This window comes from Pseudorasbora parva, chromosome 10, assembly GCF_024679245.1.
Source record: "Pseudorasbora parva isolate DD20220531a chromosome 10, ASM2467924v1, whole genome shotgun sequence".
Classification (NCBI taxonomy): Eukaryota; Metazoa; Chordata; class Actinopteri; order Cypriniformes; family Gobionidae; genus Pseudorasbora; species Pseudorasbora parva.
The window spans coordinates 45,530,984-45,551,032 of record NC_090181.1 but is presented as its reverse complement, the minus strand read 5'-3'; the positions used below and the strand labels follow the sequence as shown (position 1 = coordinate 45,551,032).

The window sequence follows — 20,049 nt, the reverse complement described above, 5'->3', positions numbered from 1 at the left end:
AAGCTCCTCCCCGCTTCTGGGGTGTCCGCTACAGCATGGTGGGGCCCAATGCCCCGGTCATGTGTGCGGAGATCGCCACCCTACTGCCGAAGGGCGCGATCGAGCTCGTCCCTCCAGCCGAGATGAAGTCCGGCTTCTACAGCCCTTACTTCATTGTACCAAAGAAATCCGGTGGGTTACGACTGCATTGCGATTCTGCAATGATGGATTCAGCAATCGAGACACTCCGTTATATTGATGTGAAAGAAACATTTCTTGTGATTTATTTTAGAATGCTTTTTAAATTGTTCTTTTTGTACTTATCGCTTAGGATATTTTACTATACACAGGGTGTTTTACTATACACCCCGGTTAAAAGTTTAGGGTTGGTACAAATTATATTTTTTAATTAAGCAACATTGCATTAAATTTATCAAAAGTGACAGACATTTATAATGTTAGAAAACATGTATATTCCTATTACAACCTGAATTCCAGAAATGTTGGCACTTTTTTTAATTTTTTATTTGAATAAAATGAAATCCAAAGGACGTTTAAATCACATGAGCCAATATTTTATTCACAACAGAACACAGATAACATATTACATGTTTAAATGTAGATATTTTACTCTTTTATTCACTAATTGAGCTCATTTCAAATTTGATGCCTGCTACAGGTCTCATAAAAGCTGGCACAGTGGCACCAAATGGTAGAAAAAGCATTTTGGTTCAGCTGGGAGATTATATAACTAATGAACTGATATCATATATGTAACATGATTGGCTTTAAAAGGGATGTCTTAGAGAGGCAGAGTCTCTCAGGAGTACCTATATGGAAATGTAATATATGTTTGTGATATGGAAGAATGTTTGTGAGTCTTCACCTCAGTTTTCTTTAGTTATAACGTGACAGACTGAGGTGAAGACTCATGTGCGCAAGAATTATAATTTATGACAAAATAAAACAAACACAAAACAAAACCCACAAGGGGGAAAACTAGAAAATACATAAACTGAAGACATACCAACACAGGGAACCGGAAGACGAAGACAAGGCATACAACAATCCGACCAAGACTGACAAACACAAGGAGCTTTTAAAGGGAAGAAATCTAAAGGGAATCAGGGAACACAGGTGGGGCCAATAACACTAATCAGAAAACAAGGGGGAGGGATCTGACAATGACGCGAACACATGCTCAACATAACAAAACCCACATGTGCACACAAGACAGGACAGGCATGTGACACCATCAGTAATTCCATATATTATATTTTAACTTATATAAATTATATAACTCTATTCCACATATTATATATGTTTAAATTATATATGTGACAAATCACTATCACTGACATGTCACTGATAAATGTTGTAGAGTCGTAGTATTGATTAATATAAAATATAAAATATTTGTAATGTTACTTAAGGTATGAAGGACTCATGGATGCAGAGGTTAATGGGCTTTTTATTAGACTTCAAAAATAAACAATCAAAACACAAACAAACCCCTTCATGCTACTCAGAACAAAACATGATAGTACACGGCTGATGATGAGAAGGAGCCGCGTGTTAAACAAACACACGACACACGGATAAAAGAATGTATACGGCCCAAACACAACTGCATGTTCACACGAGGCCAAGCGAAGGATCATACTGTACGCTCACAAACACACGGAGCATTAATGTCCAAAACCTGAACCAAAACCACAATAGAATGAAATGGCAGAATCCAAACACCACAGACAGAAGAGCTCTTTATCTGAGCAAACTCAAACCAAGAATAAAACCTGATCCAAAAAAACAGACCCCTTGCAACATTTATGTGAAATACATGTTCATAATGTCTGTATTATGTATATGAATTGCATAATTATACAAGTGTATTTTATTAAACACGGCTTCATATATTTGTTAGCCTACATATATTTTAATACACGTTATGAACATTTGCCATCAACTATATTTTGCAGTTACTCATGTGATCCAATTTCAAACAAATTAAAAACAATTTGACAGTGTAGACTGCCCCAAATTAATAAGAGAACTCTATGAGCATACATGTTTGCATATGCTTAAATAAACTTATTACAAATATAAATTATTACAAATATATATTATTTACATATATGATCTTAACATACTGCACAGCACTATACACTGAAAAAAGTATAACTTTAGTGTTGTTCGTTTAATGTGTATTTTCTCATTGAAATAGCTTATTTTTTTTAATTTTTTCATGTCAAGTAAACATTTTAGCTTAGATTTATGGTTCAATCCATTTTTTTTACATTGATAGAATCTAAATGGGCAGCGGGACATTAAACTGAATTTATTAATTTGATCAGAGCATTTTTTTTAGATTAAGCAGGATTTGCACATGCGCATTGTTGACTTGCAGATCCCGCTCTCTGTGGTTCAAAAAAAAAAAAAAAGTCTGAGAAGAACACAGCACGAACTTGAGCGGTGGCCGTGACGATAACGTTACATTTCAACGGACGTCAGACCCATCCAGCCAGGCTCTGAGACAGAACTACGAGGAACATTGATAAGGTAAGAGAAACTTTGTCTACCGTTAACGTTTTTACCTCAAGTATATCTGACGGGACTTGAGTCTGGCCGTAATTTCAGCGCTAACGCTTGATAGCGTGTAAATTAACTTTTAAGATAGCACTCGAAATGTTCGTAATCTTCATTCAAACTATAACGTTCGGTTATTTTAGCCCCTCATTGGGCGGGTGAGTAACGTTAATAACCTAAATGCATGCAAACCATGATGCAAACTATCTAAATTCATTTTGTGGGGGCATTGACCGTGTCAAGGGAAAGAGTTAACAATAACATTTCTCGAAACAAGTGCAGTTATAGCCTATATAAGATACAATATTTTCTGCTTAACTTTTATTAGACTCCAGTTCAAAAGAAAAGTGTGTTTTTTCGCTGAGCACATTCTCTGCAGTCCGAGCGCGCTGAAGCGCTTGCTCATATATCTGAGGTAAATCATTAACACCATCACTGCTTACAGTATTGAACTAACCACATTACAATCGGTTAAAACGAATAAGCAGGTTACTTTTCTGAAAAAGAGTGCTCCCGAGTCTGTGTTTCTCACAGTTTGCGTGAATCGCGGCACAGTTCCACACACACACACAAAATACCGGCAGTTCAATAGTGAAACTCGCAGCTCTTAAAGGGGCCACACTCTATTCCAGCTCTTAAAGGGTTAGTTCACCCAAAAATGAAATTAATGTCATTAACTCCTCACCCTAATGTCGTTCCTTACTTTTAAGACCTCCATCTTCACACACAGTTTAAGATATTTTATATTTTAGTCCCAGAGCATATGCAGTCAATGCCCACTTTACTGTCCATTTCCAGAAAGCTAATAAAACATCGAAAATACATTTTGGTCCAAAAATATCAAAAAGACTTTATTCAGCATTGTCTTCTCTTTCGTGTTCCTAAAAAAAGATTAAAACGGTTCGTGAATCAGTGAATTGATCAATGATTCGGATCGCCAATGTCACGTGATTTCAGCAGTTTGGGAGTTCGACACGCGATCCGAACTGCTGAAATCACGTGACATTGGCGATCCGAATCATTGATTAATTCACTGATTCATGAACCATTTTAATCTTTTTTTGAGGAACACGTCGTAGATTGAAAGTCATAGTTTTTGTGATACTTCGACCAAAATGTATTTTCGATGCTTCGAGATTCGAATTAACTAACTGATGTCACATATGGACTGCTTTGATGATGATTTTATGAAAGTGAATGTTTTAGGTCGGCATATAGCAGAGAATAGACTGGGCACACGACTACTCGTTTACGTATGGCATTTGCCATACCCTGGCATTTCACATTTTTAGACCTAACTGTTGATTCACTAATGAGTTGTTGTTGTTGTAATTTAGTACGGTTGTGCTGGGGATTCTGTTTTGTGTTCACCATCTTCTAAACTTATTTCTGTATGCTCTACTTTTAAGATCAATTTAAGTTCATGCGAATTACAACAGTTCCTTTGGTGACAAGTTGGATTACAAGTTCTTGGTGCAGTTGGACAAGCACTCCACCAAACTGTTGGAGGTCATCAGGAGCAAGGGAGGAGTCCACCAGGACATTGCAGGTTTTAGATGAGGTATCTATGAATTTGATAATCAGTGGGATCCATGGCTGAATAGTGTTTTTTTTTTTTTTTTTTTTTTTGTAATTGTTTAATTTTAATTCATAGTTATTGTTCTTACTCAGACTGCAGACATCACCATCAGAAGAGAATGCATCCTCAAATCTCTGATCTACCTCAGCGAACCTTTTGCGCACCTTTTCAAAGAATACCAGGTAAGGGCATCTCTCTCACTTGCTCACACAAATAACACCTACAGACTAACATGGTCATAGTCTAGGTTTTCCTAGCCACTTTTAATAAATAGGGGTGTGATGAGAAACTCAGCTCACAAGATGAGATTTTAACACTATTTATGAGAAATCTTTGATGCTGAATTTTGAGCTGTGAACACTTAGACCATGCCCAGACATCTTTTTTTTTCCTTGTCTTCCCTGGAACACTGTCAAAATAAGTGTGTCCAAAGGAATCCATTTGCAAATGACTTAACACCTTTATGCTATGTAAAATCCATGCCTGGTCCTCTCTCTTCCTTCACTGTCGTTGCTCCTCCTTTTATTCTCCCTTCACTCCTCTGTGAAAGTTCTGAGACCAGTGTGACGTGCAGTTGGCACTGATCATCCAATTACTTACCGGCCTCGCTTTGCTCTCACTCGTCACGCGCCTATTCAAGTTCAGTTTAGAGTGTGTAAGAGCTGAAAATGGGAGAGTTCTGAAACTATAATGTACTTATTTTCTCTTTCTTTTTTATGCAGGAAAATGAGATTGAAGAACTGGAGCAAACAACCATGGCGATCTTTATCACTGGGAAAGAGGATCCTCTTCATCCACCAAAAGACATTAAAATTGTCATTGAAGGATCAGAGGTCCGGAACCTGCTTGCTATATTGCATACAAATAGGTTATATTTAAAGGTTTAGTTCGCCCAAAAACGAATATTCTGTCATTAAAGGTCCCGTTCTTCGCAATTCTATCTTTCAAACTTTAGTTAGTGTGAAATGTTGCTGTTAGAGCATAAATAATACCTGTAAAATTATAAAGCTCAAAGTTCAATGCCAAGCGAGATATTTTATTTAACAGAAGTTCCCTTTCAAAGCCTACAGCGAACAGCCGGTTTGGACTACACCCCTGCACTTCCTGCTGTGATGACGTTACTAGAACCGTTTGTTGACTAACCCTCCGCCCACAAGAACACACAAAATAGGGGGCGTGGTCTCGTTGCTCTCCCACGTGGAGAAGAGCGCGCATTCAGCGCTTGCATCTCCCCGTTATGGTAAGAGGCGGGACCTTTCCGGGCAAAGTGCGCTAAGCTGCTGTCCAATCACATCACGGGAAGCGCTGGCCCAATCAGAACTCTTTATGGGTCTTAAGAGAGAGAAATGACATTGGTGTCATTAAAGGCCTGTCTGAGCCATCGGATTTCAACTAAAATATCTTCAATTGTGTTCCGAAGGTGAACAGAGGTCTCACGAGTGTCGAACAACATGAGGATAAGTGATTAATGACAGAATTTTTATTTTTGGGTAAACTAACCCTTTAAATGTAGAGCTTACAGCTCTGTATCAGAAACTGATGCAGTGTTCACTGTTCACTGTCTGAGGAGCAGTTCCAGGATTTGTCTCTGGTGTTCAGCTGAAAGAGACTGTTCATCATCATATACATTTATGGACATGAAATACATTTGTATTTTAATATTTTAATTGTATTTTAGGATGTTTTATGGTGAACTATGTTGTCAGGACAAACATTCCTAATTTAATATTACTACTAATGTGATGTCATCAAGTGGTGATTTGATTATTTGTAACAAATTTGTATTTTTGTGTGAAGCAGACTGTTCTTCATACATGTGAACATGTTCATTGAACAATAAATATAAATGTGTTCTAAAGGAAAGTGTTATGATAGTCATTGATCAAAATGTTTTAAAAGCTTTTTTTTGTTTTGATTATACATTTTAAATAATGACATCTTAATTTGAGACAACCTAAAATAATTAATTTACTTTGGCCTATAAATATTACTTTGTTTTAATTTAAATAATTAGTTTATTCCAACAAAAAATAATGATTTGTTAGTTTGATCCAATTTAAAATAATTAGTTTGTTCCAATCTAAAATAATTAGTTTGATCAACCTTTAAAAAGTGGTTGCATGGATTTAAACTTTTCAAATTAAACTAAATTAAATTATTTACTTGAGTCAATGTAAAATATTTCGTGTGATCGATTACTTCAATTTTTTTAAGTTGATCCAAGGGTTTTATTTTTTCAGTGTATAGATATTCATTATATAAATATCTGTAATATATGCATATATACTAATTTTACTATATGTATTTTATATGTGATATACAACTATATAAATCCATATATAATCCTATAAAAGCATACTGAATGTTTGCATATAAGTTGTTTAAATAAACTTGCATATATAAATTAGACATATATTTTTTACATATATGGCATTAACATACAGTAAAAAAGTCATCATATAAATAATGTTAATATATGTATATTTAATAATTATTCTATGTTGTATTTCATACATGGTATAAACCTATATCTTCATATATTGTGAGGATGTATATATGTTCTAATAATGTATTGCCTTATATGAAACATATATGACTTCACTACTCGGCTATAGGGACATGAACATATGCTTCTGTAAATATGGGAAGTCTGTCCGCGGATCAACTCCTCTTGAGACGATGGTCAGGAAGATCATCTGTCAATCAGCCACAGGACCGGCTTACTGGTGTGTGCTCCCAAAGCGTCCAAAACCTACAAGCCAACAGACACTGAGAGAGAGACAGAGAGAGTGTGTGTGTGTGTGTGTGTGTGTGTGTGTGTGTGTGTGTGTGTGTGTGTGTGTGTGTGTGTGTGTGTGTGTGTGTGTGTGTGTGTGTGTGTGTGTTGATCAGGATTCAGGGGACGCAGTGTGATGTACAGAGCAGAACCAGCGGTTCATCTGTGTGGGAGTTTAATTCGGCCCATCACTTACGTCTGCGCACCCGAGTGTGTGTGCGAGTGTGTGCTAGAGAGAGAGACAGAGAGAGACAGAGAGAGAGAGAGAGAGAGAGAGAGAGAGAGAGAGAGAGAGAGAGAAAGAGAGAGAGAGAGAGAGAGAGAGAGAGAGAGAGAGAGAGAGAGTGTGTGTGTGTGTGTGTGTGTGTGTGTGTGTGTGTGTGTGAGAGAGAGAGTGTGTGTGTGTGTGAGAGAGTGTTATAGTGTAAGAGCGTGTCCGCATGTTTACCCTCTTGTGCTCTTTTTTATACATGATTTACATTACATTACATTTACAGTGTTATAATTGAATGAATTGCGTGGGTTTTTTTTTTTATATACAAACGTTGAATTAAAAAAATGGGTAACAAAATGCTCCCTTGTTTCTATTTCTAACACAATGATTAGGTTGTGACTGTAACCATAATGCAAAAACTAACATGTTTAATCACTATTTCTAACAACAACAAAAAAAAAATCTAAAACTTGATAAGAAATAGTCTTTGAGATTGTTTAAATGTATATATATATATTGTTATATATATATATATAATTGTTTGAAGGCAGATTAACGCCATCTGGTGGAATTATTGATCAGAATGTGCAACCATGGATGGAACCACAAGATGGAATGTACAGGCCTCTCTAATTTTTAATATATATTTTTTAGGTGGATTATAAGTATAATCCACCTAAAAATAAAAAAATTAATTAAGTAGATTTGTGACCGGGAAGATAACCAAAGGAACCCCCAAATGAGGAGCACCACTCTAAATCCGGCTCTTCTGCAGCTATAAAGGGAAGGGGAATAAACACAGGCGTATGAATGTGTGACAGCTGAAGGATGTGCGGTGGGAACTCACCTCCAGACGAGTTGAAGCCAGTCTGAGAGCCGAATCCTGACGGCTGCTGTGCCTGGCTCCTTAATAATGACGCTGCTGAGCCAGGATTGGCTAGATTACCGAAGGATTGGGCGTTAGAAGGAGACCTGAAATGATGAAGACATGCACTATCAGAGGCTGAACATGACGCACAGATGGCAGAGGGTTTATTTGGGCGAGTTATGCGGCCTGGCAAAGGTGACACACAGGATTAGATCTCAAAAGACAATACAGAAATACACATGACCTCTGACCCTGTCTGTCAATCACACACATATTAAAAATGACATGCTTTTGTACACATTCATCTTTGTTCAGTGCTTCTGAACTCCCTGAAATGCCTCCATCTTGAGTTTCTTCCGGGAACCAACACACCACAATATTCCTCATTATAATAATTAATATGCAGAATAAAGGGGCGGGCCTGGTTGAGTTAGTTAGTCGTGTGTTGAAACTGGTGGTTATGGTAAGGTGCGGGACATTACCCAAACACCAATCACAACACACTGCTCAAGCCGACCAATCAGAGAACTGTGTGCTTTTCAGAAGGTGGGGCTTCATAGAGACAGGAGCGTTACTGACAGACTGGGAAGAGAAGAGCCGCAACAATGGAGAATATGAGGAAATAATCAACCTTCAAGGAGAAAAACCTGCTCTGTCTATCTGGAATTCTCTAAATTCTTTCTCAAGCCTAGATTATTGTAATGCTCTACTGGGTGGTTGCCCTGCTCGCTTAATAAACAAACTCCAGCTTGTCCAAAACGCAGCAGCTCGAGTTCTTACTAGAACCAGGAAGTATGATCATATTAGTCCAGTTCTGTCAACACTGCACTGGCTCCCTATTAAACATCGCATACATTTTAAAATCTTGCCTATTACTTACAAAGCACTAAATAGTTTAGCTCCCCAGTACTTGAGCGAGCTCTTAACACATTATACTTCATCACGTCTATTGCGGTCTCAAAACTCTGGCCAGTTGATAATACCTAGAATATCTAAATCAACTGCAGGCGGTCGATCTGTTTCCTATTTAGCTCCTAAACTCTGGAAGTCTTCCTAGCATTGTTCGGGAGGCAGACACACTTTAAATCTAGACTAAAAACACATCTCTTTACTATGGCATACACATAGAACATTTTTAACTTTCATTATTCAGATTAATTGACTGATTGTTAGGCTGCATTAACTAGGTCAGCCGGAACCGGGAACACTTCCCATAACACCTGATGTACTCGTTACATCAACAGAAGAACGGCATCTACGCTAATGTTAGTCTCTCTGTTTATCCCAAGGTTTACTGCAGTCGGCCGGATCCAGGCCGTGTCTGGATCGGATGGTGGACCTGCGCCTGGACATGACCAATGCATCCCTTAAGTGTCTTAATTCTTCTGTACAACCAAGGGTTGGTGAGTGCCACACTATCCAAAATAACTTTTAGACCTGTACAAATATGTTGTCCTCTGTGCCGTCAGCAACACATTCTCACACCCAACACGTCACATATGGACGCTTGACCAGGACCCCTTGTCGTCACTTTTCAATGAACTGGGCGTACCTTTATCGTCAATTTTCGACAGGCTGGGTGCTCCATTCATTTCAATGAGAAACCTTTGGCGTCATACACAGACGCACTGGGAATGGGAATATTATCGTCATGGTGAAATTTATTGTTTTATTTATTTATTGAAATTATTTATTGGTTTATAATTTTGCCATTATGACATGTTGGAGTGTGCTTCTCAATTAAATCAGCAAGCATAATTTAATTTACATTTATTTTATTAGACACATTTTAACATGTATAAATGAACCAGACCTGATTGAGACGCACCCCGAGAGATTAGATTATGCATCCGCTCTCATTGACGGACACAGTTTTTTGAAAGACAGCATTGGAAAAGAACATTTTTTATATTTTTAATATCATTTTTAATATTTTTAATGTCCGATATTCCTCAAATAACATTCTAGTCAGAATGTTATTTGAACAAAGAAACAGCATACGTTTCGTCATAGTTTTCATCATCAGATATTAGTTTAGCTTGTCAACGTCTCGTTTTAGTCACACACATGTTGGTGTTGATGAATATTCTTCATCGTCTTCATTAATGAAATGAACACTGGTTTAAACTTACACGACAACTAGAGTGGTGTGATAGGTGAAGATTCTGTTTTTTATTAAACCCTGTCCACAGAGGTACAGTTAAGCCCGAAGACTAACTACAAAACTGCGATGTGCTCCATTAAATATAGATGCAATTCTGGGCATGGATCTACTCAGACAATCTAGACATCTTACTTTAGACATGTCCTCAGAATCTGCTAATGCACAAGTCTACTAATAATGCAACCACTGCTGAGTATTCTTACTTTCTTACAGTATCACCCAATTAAAGACAAGGATGATTGTAGGTTTTTGACAGGCATAGAGTCAGTCAAATTACAGGAACTCCACCTCCTGTTACCAAACAATATCTGATCAATAAGGAAGCTATAAAGGGAATCAAGCCTATTGTAGAACAATTGCAGAAGCAAGGAGTGCTACACTCTAAAAAATGCTGGGTTAAAAACAACCCAAGTTGGGTTGAAAATGCACCGACCCAACAATTGGGTTGTTTTAACCCAATGGTTGAGTTGTTCTTACGCAGCAATTGGGTTGTCTTAAGCAACATTTAACCCAACCACTGGGTTAAAACAACTCAACCACTGGGTTAAAACAACTCAACCATTGGGTTAAAACAACTCAATTGTTGGGTCGGTGCATTTTCAACCCAACTTGGGTTGTTTTTAACCCAGCATTTTTTAGAGTGTAGTTAAAACCAACAGTCCCTGTACCTCACCCATATGGTCCATAAACAAATCCAACGGGACATGGAGAGTCACCATAGGCTACAGAGTAGCCAATAAACATTCTATAACTGAAGAGGACGTGTGTGTGTGTGTGCATAGACATTATATACGTAGATGCCCCATAGACTGACGCTGCCTATTGGAGCGGACGTATCAGCGCGGCGCCATCTTGGATGGGTCCCTAATGCGCCGCCCCCCCCCCCCCCCGCATTTATTTCTACTGAGGAAGATGTATTCTCAACTATAATGATCATAACTCCCAGAGTTTTTACCGGATTTTCACACGGTTTGGTTTGTTACAAACGGCAGAGACTTAGTTATGATAGAGGATGCTATCACACATTGAACAATTCTTCTTTCATGTAGAAAGACTTTGTATTACGAACTTTAACTAAGACATATGGTAGACTATGACATATTGATAAATGCATAAATGAATGAATTTTATATTTTAATAAAGAACAAGTTTGATTGTTAATTTGATTCTCTCTCTCTCTCTCTCTCTCTCTCTCTCTCTCTCTCTCTCTCTCTCTCTCTCTCACACACACACACACACACACACACACACACACACACACACACACACACACACACACACACACACACACACACACACACACACACACACACACACACACACACACACACACACACACACACACACACACACACACACACACACACACACACACACACACACACACACACACACACAGGCATATTGATAAATGCATAAATTAATGAATTTTATATTTTAATAAAGAAAAAAGTTTGATTTTTCACTTGAATTTATTTCTCTCACACACTCACTCACACACACACTCACTCACTCCACTCACCTTCTGTAACACATATACATACAAGCTCCCATATATACTGTACCAGCTCAGAATTATTTTTTAAAGGCCTAAAGTAAGCGTTATAACTCCAGGTCATTCCAGCATCTTACATTACCCTGCCAGGCTTGCAACTGGGACTGAGGAGCTAAAATCCTTCAAAAAGAACTGTTCTGCACAGCTTCTTGCGTATGTTTGCACTCTGTAACTCCAGGGTAGTTCATTTTGCGATGTGGTGCAGCCTTACTTTGTGAAATACAGACACCACAAATGACACAAGCATGAAATGATAATGATGTGTAAATTGTAAAATAACCTAAATTATTGTTCAATCTTACCTGTGAAATGTAATCCCTTGCGATCTGGTATCAATATTGCGTTATTGCGACTGTAAGCTGCACAATATACGGGCATAATTGCTTGCTCTCCATTGACTCTGAATGCTAGCTTTGAGTGGAGAGACCAATCAATATGGCGGCGACGCTGGATCACGCTCCAGCACGTCATGAGGCGTCTACGTATATTATGTCTATGTGTGTGTGTGTGTGTGTGTGTGTGTGTGAAAATCAAACCAATGGGAAGCAGTTCTGTGTGAATGCTGCATTTGTTAAATGTTATTAATTGTGCAGCCCAAGTTTTCTGCAAAATTTGAGTGTTTTTGACACTAAATGGCAGCATTCTGTGGTTCATTTGGATTCACATTGGATTCACTAATAACCTGGACGAGGCAGCAGTAAGACTGTAAAGGACCTTACCCAAAAAATCCCCTGACATTAGAGGCCACTCAGTGCACTGCTGAAGGAAAGAGGGGTCCCGAACTCCAACGCCTCTCCTGGAGATCCACCAAAGGTAAAAGACACTGTGCTCTCAACACACACACACACACACACACACACACACACACACACACACACACACACACACACACACACACACACACACACACACACACACACACACACACACACACACACACACACACACACACACACACACACACACACACACACACACACACACACACACACACACACACACACACACACACACTAATATTAATATTAATAATATTAATAACAAATTAATATAATTAAAACAAAAATATAATAATAATAATAACAACAATAATACAAGCTAATAATTATAATATTAATAATCATAATTAAAATAAATAAATAAAAAACTAAATAAGAATAAAACCCCAATAAAAGATAATAAATGCATAATCAAAAAATAAATAAAAATGATAAGCAATAATAATAACATAAATATAATATATAAAATAATATAATAAAATATATGAATATTAATTGCAATAATACAATATAAAAAACTATATAAATATAAACTAAATACAATAAAATAATATTAATCATAACCTAATAATTACAATAAATAAAAAACAAAATAATAATAATAATAATAATAATAAAACAACAAAAAATAATAAAATAATAATAAAAAATGAAAAACAATAATGACAAAATAATATGAATAATCATATAATAATAATAATAATGATAATAAGAATAATAAAATATAAAAAATAAAAAAATCTATATAAAATTAATATAATCAAATAATAATAATAATAATCATATAAAATAATACAAATATAATATAATGTAATAAGAATTATAATAAAAAGTGAGATAAAAATAGCAATAACATAATAGAGATAAAATTTAAAATTATATAACATTATACATTAATAATAATTAATGATACATAATAATACATTAATAATAATTATTAAACATAAAAATATAAATAATAATAATTAAAAAGAACAGCTCTGAGTAGTACAGCTCTGAGTAGAACGTCTGTGAGGACAGCTCTGAGTAGAACAGCTCTGAGTAGAACAGCTCTGAGTAGAACAGCTCTGAGTAGAACAGCTCTGAGTAGAACGTCTGTGAGAACAGCTCTGAGTAGAACAGCTCTGAGTAGAACAGCTCTGAGTAGAACAGCTCTGAGTAGAACAGCTCTGAGTAGAACAGCTCTGAGTAGAACAGCTCTGAGTAGAACAGCTCTGAGTAGAACAGCTCTGAGTAGAACAGCTCTGAGTAGAACAGCTCTGAGTAGAACAGCTCTGAGTAGAACAGCTCTGAGTAGAACGTCTGTGAGGACAGCTCTGAGTATGAATTAATGATATTAAGCAGAGGATCTATGACCTCTGGAAGTATCTCTTTTAATAGCCTAGTCGGTATAGGGTCAAGCATACATGATGTTGATTTTGATGATTTAACAAGTTTAGCCAGTTCTTCTCCTCATATAGCAGTGAATGAGTGTAATTTTTCCTCAGTGACACTACAATGCTCTGTCTGAAGTGATACTGTAGTAGACGGCTGCATGGTTATGATTTTATTCCTAATGTTATCAATCTTAATAGTAAAGAAGTTCATAAAGTCATTACTGCTGTGCAGTTTATAAACATCAGAAGTTGAAGCTTTATTTTTTGTTAATTTAGCCACTGTATCGAATAAATACCTGGGGTTGTGATTGTTTTCTTGCGGTGTAGCACGATTGTAGCGGTGTAGCACAATTAAATCTTACCTGTTTTGACGAACCTGCATTGAAGCAGATAGTCTTGATATTGCATAACGATTTCCTTCGCTTTTGCACAAAACCTGATGCGCACTATCAAATATTCGCTGCTGTCTTATGAATTATCTCGGCTCTAGCTCAGAGTGTGAAAGCACTCAAAACGTGAACGTCTGCTCTTGCTCAGAGAGTGTGTGTCTCTTTCCTGGGGTGTCGAGAAGCATGTGGAAGAGGCCAGAGAGGGGAGTGCCAAGGGGGTGTCCAGAGGTCAGGCTATTTGTGCCGGCTATCTGTGCCGGCTGCGTTGCGCCCTGAAGTCCTCCAGTGGGGACATTCGTTCAAGTTAGATCGCTGGCCGCTATTCGCCAGCGATTCTGGTAGCCTTACATGGTGCAGCATGTCAGGCAGTTTGTGTTGGCCTGCTCGGTTTGCACCCAGAACAAGAGTTCTAACTAGTCACTTGATGGTCTACTTCACCCTCAGCCCATCCCCTCCTGCCCATGGTCACATATAGCTCTTGACTTTATCACTGGTCTTCCCCCATCTGGAACATTGAATGTGTTATATGACCCTTACAGGGGGGGCTGAGCATACTGCACGGCCTAAGACTGAGCTTGACAACGTAGATGTGATGTGAGCAACCTGTCTGACAGTTGTAAGTCTTCTAGTAATCTTCTAGTAGTAGTGCAAAGTGAAATCTGAAGACACTTAGACACACGCACTCAGTCTCAGTCAATCTCATGTCAATATTGAGTAACTATAGAGTAGTATTGTATCCCTCATATCTCTGAAAAGTCTGTAGCTCTATCATATAAAATAAAGATAGGATGTACCGAGTCGTATGCGAGTTTCACATAAAACTGAGCGGCTGGAGGCGAATTGTGTGGGCGGAGCTGAAGAATGACGAGTATGTGCAGCTATTGCGTTACATAGAAAAAATGGAATAGTAGTGCATTTGAATGAAGAAGCTCATTTTGTGTGAATGACCTCTAGTTTTAATAAGAAATAACATTGCACACTGTAAAAAAAAAAAAAAATTCCACTGATCACATCTACATTTTTCAGTTGGCCAAATTGAATTTCTGTGATTTGATTCAATTTAATTCACAGAAATTCAGTTTGGCCAAATTTTCTTTTTACAGTGCACGCTCCATTGATAACTTAACTATACGTGATCATGTTGTTTACTGATATGCACTTTTGATAGCCAACAAGTAGTTTTACTCACTGCCTGCTTCCAAAGCACGACCATGAACCTTCATCTCTGGGACCGCTCCATCTTTCAGCATTAGACAAGCTACAAATCCGAAGTCTATCTGGGCTTGTTTGTAAAAACAATCGTCGGCGAAATGCAGGGAACAACCAAAAACATTGCACAACTCTGTTGATGCTCTGGAAAAACAAACTCCATCCACAGTCCCATTAACACTGGGTTCTTTTAGAAGCTGTACAGGGATGTCTTGCCCTGACAACCAGAAACAATTCTTTGGTGACATTGTTGATTTAGTGAAGTCCTGTGACCTGTGCAGCTGACCTCCTTAAAGCCGAGCAAAGTGCGTTTATGGACGTGTATTTACTCTCTCGCTCTGGTTGACGTCAAGTGGACCAATACTCGGAAAAAAACGTTCAGAAACTTGTAAAAAACCGGAAGGAGTATTTTTGGCGCTCCATCAAATGTCCAACTTATTTTTTGTGCAGGGTCTTTTGAATAGATGTCTATATGGGTCAAACTGACCCACGAACATCAAGATCTTATAACATTTCTGTATGCACATTTTACGATACATCTGCATGTTGAAACTTTGCATGCACGTTCATGACCCTCAATAAGAAAAAGTCACAACATTTCAAGAAGAAATTAATTAATTGTATTTCAGATTTCACTTTCATAGTTTATTTTTACCATCTGTGACTGTCAAAATATTTTTCTGTATTAAAATAAGTGGAGCAAAGCTACTTTTTTTTAGCTGCATGGGGTAGTAAAAAACTAAAGCATCAAAATATAACCAAGAAGTGTTATTATTTTGGGTCTGTACAGTTGCCTAAAGTTGCTGGTTTTTGTTTATTTGTGTATCACGTCAGTATTTTGGGTTTGAGTTTGATTTATCAAAACCAGCTAACTGAGTTAGTGGCATACAAAGAACAGACTCCTGGCATGTTTGAGATGACTGAATCAGAATTCTGGGTTAATTAAAAAAACGGGTTAATATCCATTAAACTAGGTCTCTGTTCAGTGAAGAAGAAGCTGTCTGTGTGCATGACAGCTTGTGGTTTGAGGTGAGTTTGTTTTCTGCATCTGTTAGCAATGGTTCTGACTAATATTTCAGTAATCAGAGGTTTTGATACCTCAAAACTCACATAACTCAAAACAGCTAGCAGACTGAACTGGAAATATAAGGCAACCACAGATGTGCCTTGATAAACTGCCTTTAGCTCAGTTAGTGGGAAACTAAGACAAAAAAAAAAAATACAAGAAACAAAAAACCTTGTGTCAACGTAGACATATTATCAGTTCCCGCATTCTCAGGGAATTAAACCTACAACCTTAAAGAGTTAGTTTACCCCTACAATTCTGTCATTCCTCTTCCATATGTCAATCAAAATATTTGGAACACAAATTAAGATATTTGATAAAATCCGAGCGCTCTCTGACCCAACGTCATTGCAACTATTAAGGTCCTGAAATGCAGTAAAGAAATTGTTAATATAGTCCTTGTGACTCCTGTGGTTTAACCTGAAGAATTATGAAGTGATGAGTTTACTTTTTTGTGCACAAAAACAAACAGAAATAATGATTACATATATTTGTGTGCTCAATCCATGGCCATAATTTATGCTGAATTGTAGATTTTATCTATATATTAAGTTCTTTGAATTTTAGGAGGAAGGGCTTTTTTTGGTTAGACTATATAAAAGAACAATGAAGCAAATTATCAAATTACAAAAACAATAGTAAATTTAACTACAGTTAAATACAGTAGGTTTATTTAATATGTATACATTTATTTAACATCAGTAGTTGTTTTATTAACATTAATGAGAGACAGGTATTTAATTGGGCTGCTGAAAGCATGGACGTAATATTCTGACACAAATCCAGTTATTACCCACCTGCTAACATACACTTAAGCCATAACTGACCGTGTTTATGCGAGATACTCCTTACGATGGACATTTTGACATCAGTGTGCGCTTGTATTTGTCTATTCAGGCGCAAGGAGAACTTAACATATATATATATATATATATATATATATATAGAGAGAGAGAGAGAGAGAGAGAGAGAGAGAGAGAGAGAGAGAAAGAGAGAAAGAGAGAGAGAGAGAGAGCTTCTGTTGTGTCATTCAGCACGAGTCCGCCTATCCTGCCTTCACTAACTGCAAGTTAATCGATAAAGAGTTGTAATTTAAATCTAATTTTATGATATAACGGTCTTAGCATTTCCTTTGGCTGTAGGCTGAAATAATATTCAACCCACCAAAGTGGCTAGTGGGAGTGGCTGCTTACCCGCCACAGCTGAAATCCACCCGCATTTGGCGGGCTGACGGGCGGGTGTTAATGTTAAGCCCTGGCACCGTCTCTTCAGTCAGTATTTGTCTGTTCTGAGTAGTGTAACGTGTGAGTCTACCTTCAGCCTGCTTTGGGATCCTTGTGTAATTAAAAGTACATGTTTGGGAACATAAATCTTTTTTTGTCATCTTCTGCCTATACCACACCATGACAGAAGAACAGGCTGCACGAAATGGATGATAGGGTTAAAATAATCCTCCTGGCTCAGGAGAGCCATAACCTTTTTTATTTTGTTAAAAACTTTATTTGTTTGGCCGTCACAAGCACCTTGGACGACGAGACCCTAAAGACCTTGTTCCAGATCAGGGAACTTTCCATCACCCTCTCGGCCTCCCAGACACCTCTGGACTAAACTAGAGAGAAGCTGTGACCCGGTGTCTGGAGAGCGTTGCATCCCGATCTGGAACACAGCCAGTCCCCGCCCAGTGTCCCGTGACGTCTCCAGTTCCTGTCCAGAGTCCAGTTGGAGAAGACAGGCTAATAGACTTCTGGACAGAACCGCCTCCTGTCCCCTGTCAAGAGTGGACTCCGCCTCCTGTCTCCAGTCCAGAGTGGACTCCGCCTCCTGTCTCCAGTCCAGAGTGGACTCCGCCTCCTGTGTCCAGTCCAGAGTGGACTCCGCCTCCTGTCTCGAGTCCAGAGTGGACTCCGTCTCCTGTGTCCAGTCCAGAGTGGACTCCGCCTCCTGTGTCCAGTCCAGAGTGGACTCCGCCTCCTGTGTCCAGTCCAGAGTGGACTCCGCCTCCTGTGTCCAGTCCAGAGTGGACTCCACCTCCTGTGTCCAGTCCAGAGTGGACTCCGCCTCCTGTGTCCAGTCCAGAGTGGACTCCGCCTCCTGTGTCCAGTCCAGAGTGGACTCCGCCTCCTGTGTCCAGTCGAGAGCGGACTCTGCCTCCTGTGTCCAGTCCAGAGTGGACTCCGCCTCCTGTGTCCAGTCCAGAGTGGACTCCGCCTCCTGTGTCCAGTCGAGAGTAGACTCCGCCTCCTGTCTCCAGTCCAGAGTGGACTCCGCCTCCTGTGTCCAGTCCAGAGTGGACTCCGCCTCCTGTGTCCAATCCAAAGTGGATTCTGCCTTCTGTGTCCAGTCGAGAGTATGCTCCGCCTCCTGTCTCCAGTCCAGAGTGGACTTCGCCTCCTATGTCCAGTCCAGAGTGGATTCTGCCTTCTGTGTCCAGTCCAGAGTGGATTCTGCCTTCTGTGTCCAGTCGAGAGTAGACTCCGCCTCCTGTGTCCAGTCCAGAGTGGACTTCGCCTCCTGTGTCCAGTCCAGAGTGGACTCCGCCTCCTGTGTCCAGTCCAGAGTGGATTCTGCCTTCTGTGTCCAGTCCAGAGTGGATTCTGCCTTCTGTGTCCCATCCAGAGTGGACTCCGCCTCCTGTGTCCAGTCCAGAGTGGATTCTGCCTTCTGTGTCCCATCCAGAGTGGACTCTGCCTCCTGTGTCCAGTCCAGAGTGGATTCTGCCTTCTGTGTCCCATCCAGAGTGGACTCCACCTCCTGTGTCCAGTCCAGAGTGGACTCCGCCTCCTGTGTCCCATCCAGAGTGGACTCCGCCTCCTGTGTCCAGTCCAGAGTGGACTCCGCCTCCTGTGTCCAGTCCGGAGTGGACTCCGCCTCCTGTGTCCAGTCCAGAGTGGATTCTGCCTTCTCTGTCTCCCTCGTCTCCACCGTGGCCCGTCAGTCCACCAGTTCCGTCGAGCTCCCTCGTGTCGCCGGGTTCTGCCTTGGTCATTCATTGGCCCACCCTCGCCTTGGAACTACACTCATTTGGCTTGGCCTCATCCCTTTGTACCTGTGGTTCCATTGGGCTCCTCAATCCTTACATCTCCACCTTGTTCCACTGTCGCTCCGGCTTTTAGATCCTGATGTGCGTCTCGGTTGCCTGAGCCTGTGGCATCACCATGTCCCACCGGATCCTCAGTGTCGCCCTGGCTTGTTGGCATTCCGGCGACACCTGGGTCCCTGTTCTGCCTCCATCAGTCGGCGCCATGGAGTTGTCAGCCTTCCACCACCGGGGCTCCTCCCTCCTTTGGTTTTACTATGGACATTCTACCTGGTGGCTGCCCCAGTCCCACCATCTGGTCCGCCCTGGTTTCTCCTGTCTCCTCCTTAGTTCCTCCCATCAGCTCCACCCTGGTCTCTCCTGTACCTTCTATCTACCCTTCACTCACTCACCCACTTCACCTCTCCACCTGAGCCCCCAGCCTCCCTCCACAGTTAGTCCATTTATGGCACGAGGCTGCGCCTTCCAGAGA

The 20,049-nt window shown here is 39.5% G+C and overlaps 2 long non-coding RNA genes across 3 annotated transcripts; one reads left to right on the top strand and one right to left on the bottom strand.

The window, feature by feature from the left end:
- Positions 1-2,438: 2,438 nt before the first annotated feature.
- Positions 2,439-5,780, top strand: LOC137091644 (uncharacterized). Of its 2 annotated transcripts, XR_010908106.1 has the most exons (4): positions 2,439-2,538; positions 3,975-4,126; positions 4,237-4,326; positions 4,867-5,780. It is a non-coding gene; the product is annotated as an uncharacterized lncRNA (long non-coding RNA). The 2 variants fall into 2 exon arrangements; XR_010908105.1 differs by lacking the exon at positions 2,439-2,538 and having other exon boundaries at positions 3,697-4,126.
- Positions 5,781-6,387: 607 nt separating this feature from the next.
- LOC137091646 (uncharacterized) lies at positions 6,388-12,684 on the bottom strand. The gene is made up of 3 exons (XR_010908108.1): positions 12,441-12,684; positions 7,982-8,106; positions 6,388-6,896 (listed from the first exon to the last, which is right to left on the bottom strand). It is a non-coding gene; the product is annotated as an uncharacterized lncRNA (long non-coding RNA).
- Between the last annotated feature and the right edge of the window lie 7,365 nt (positions 12,685-20,049).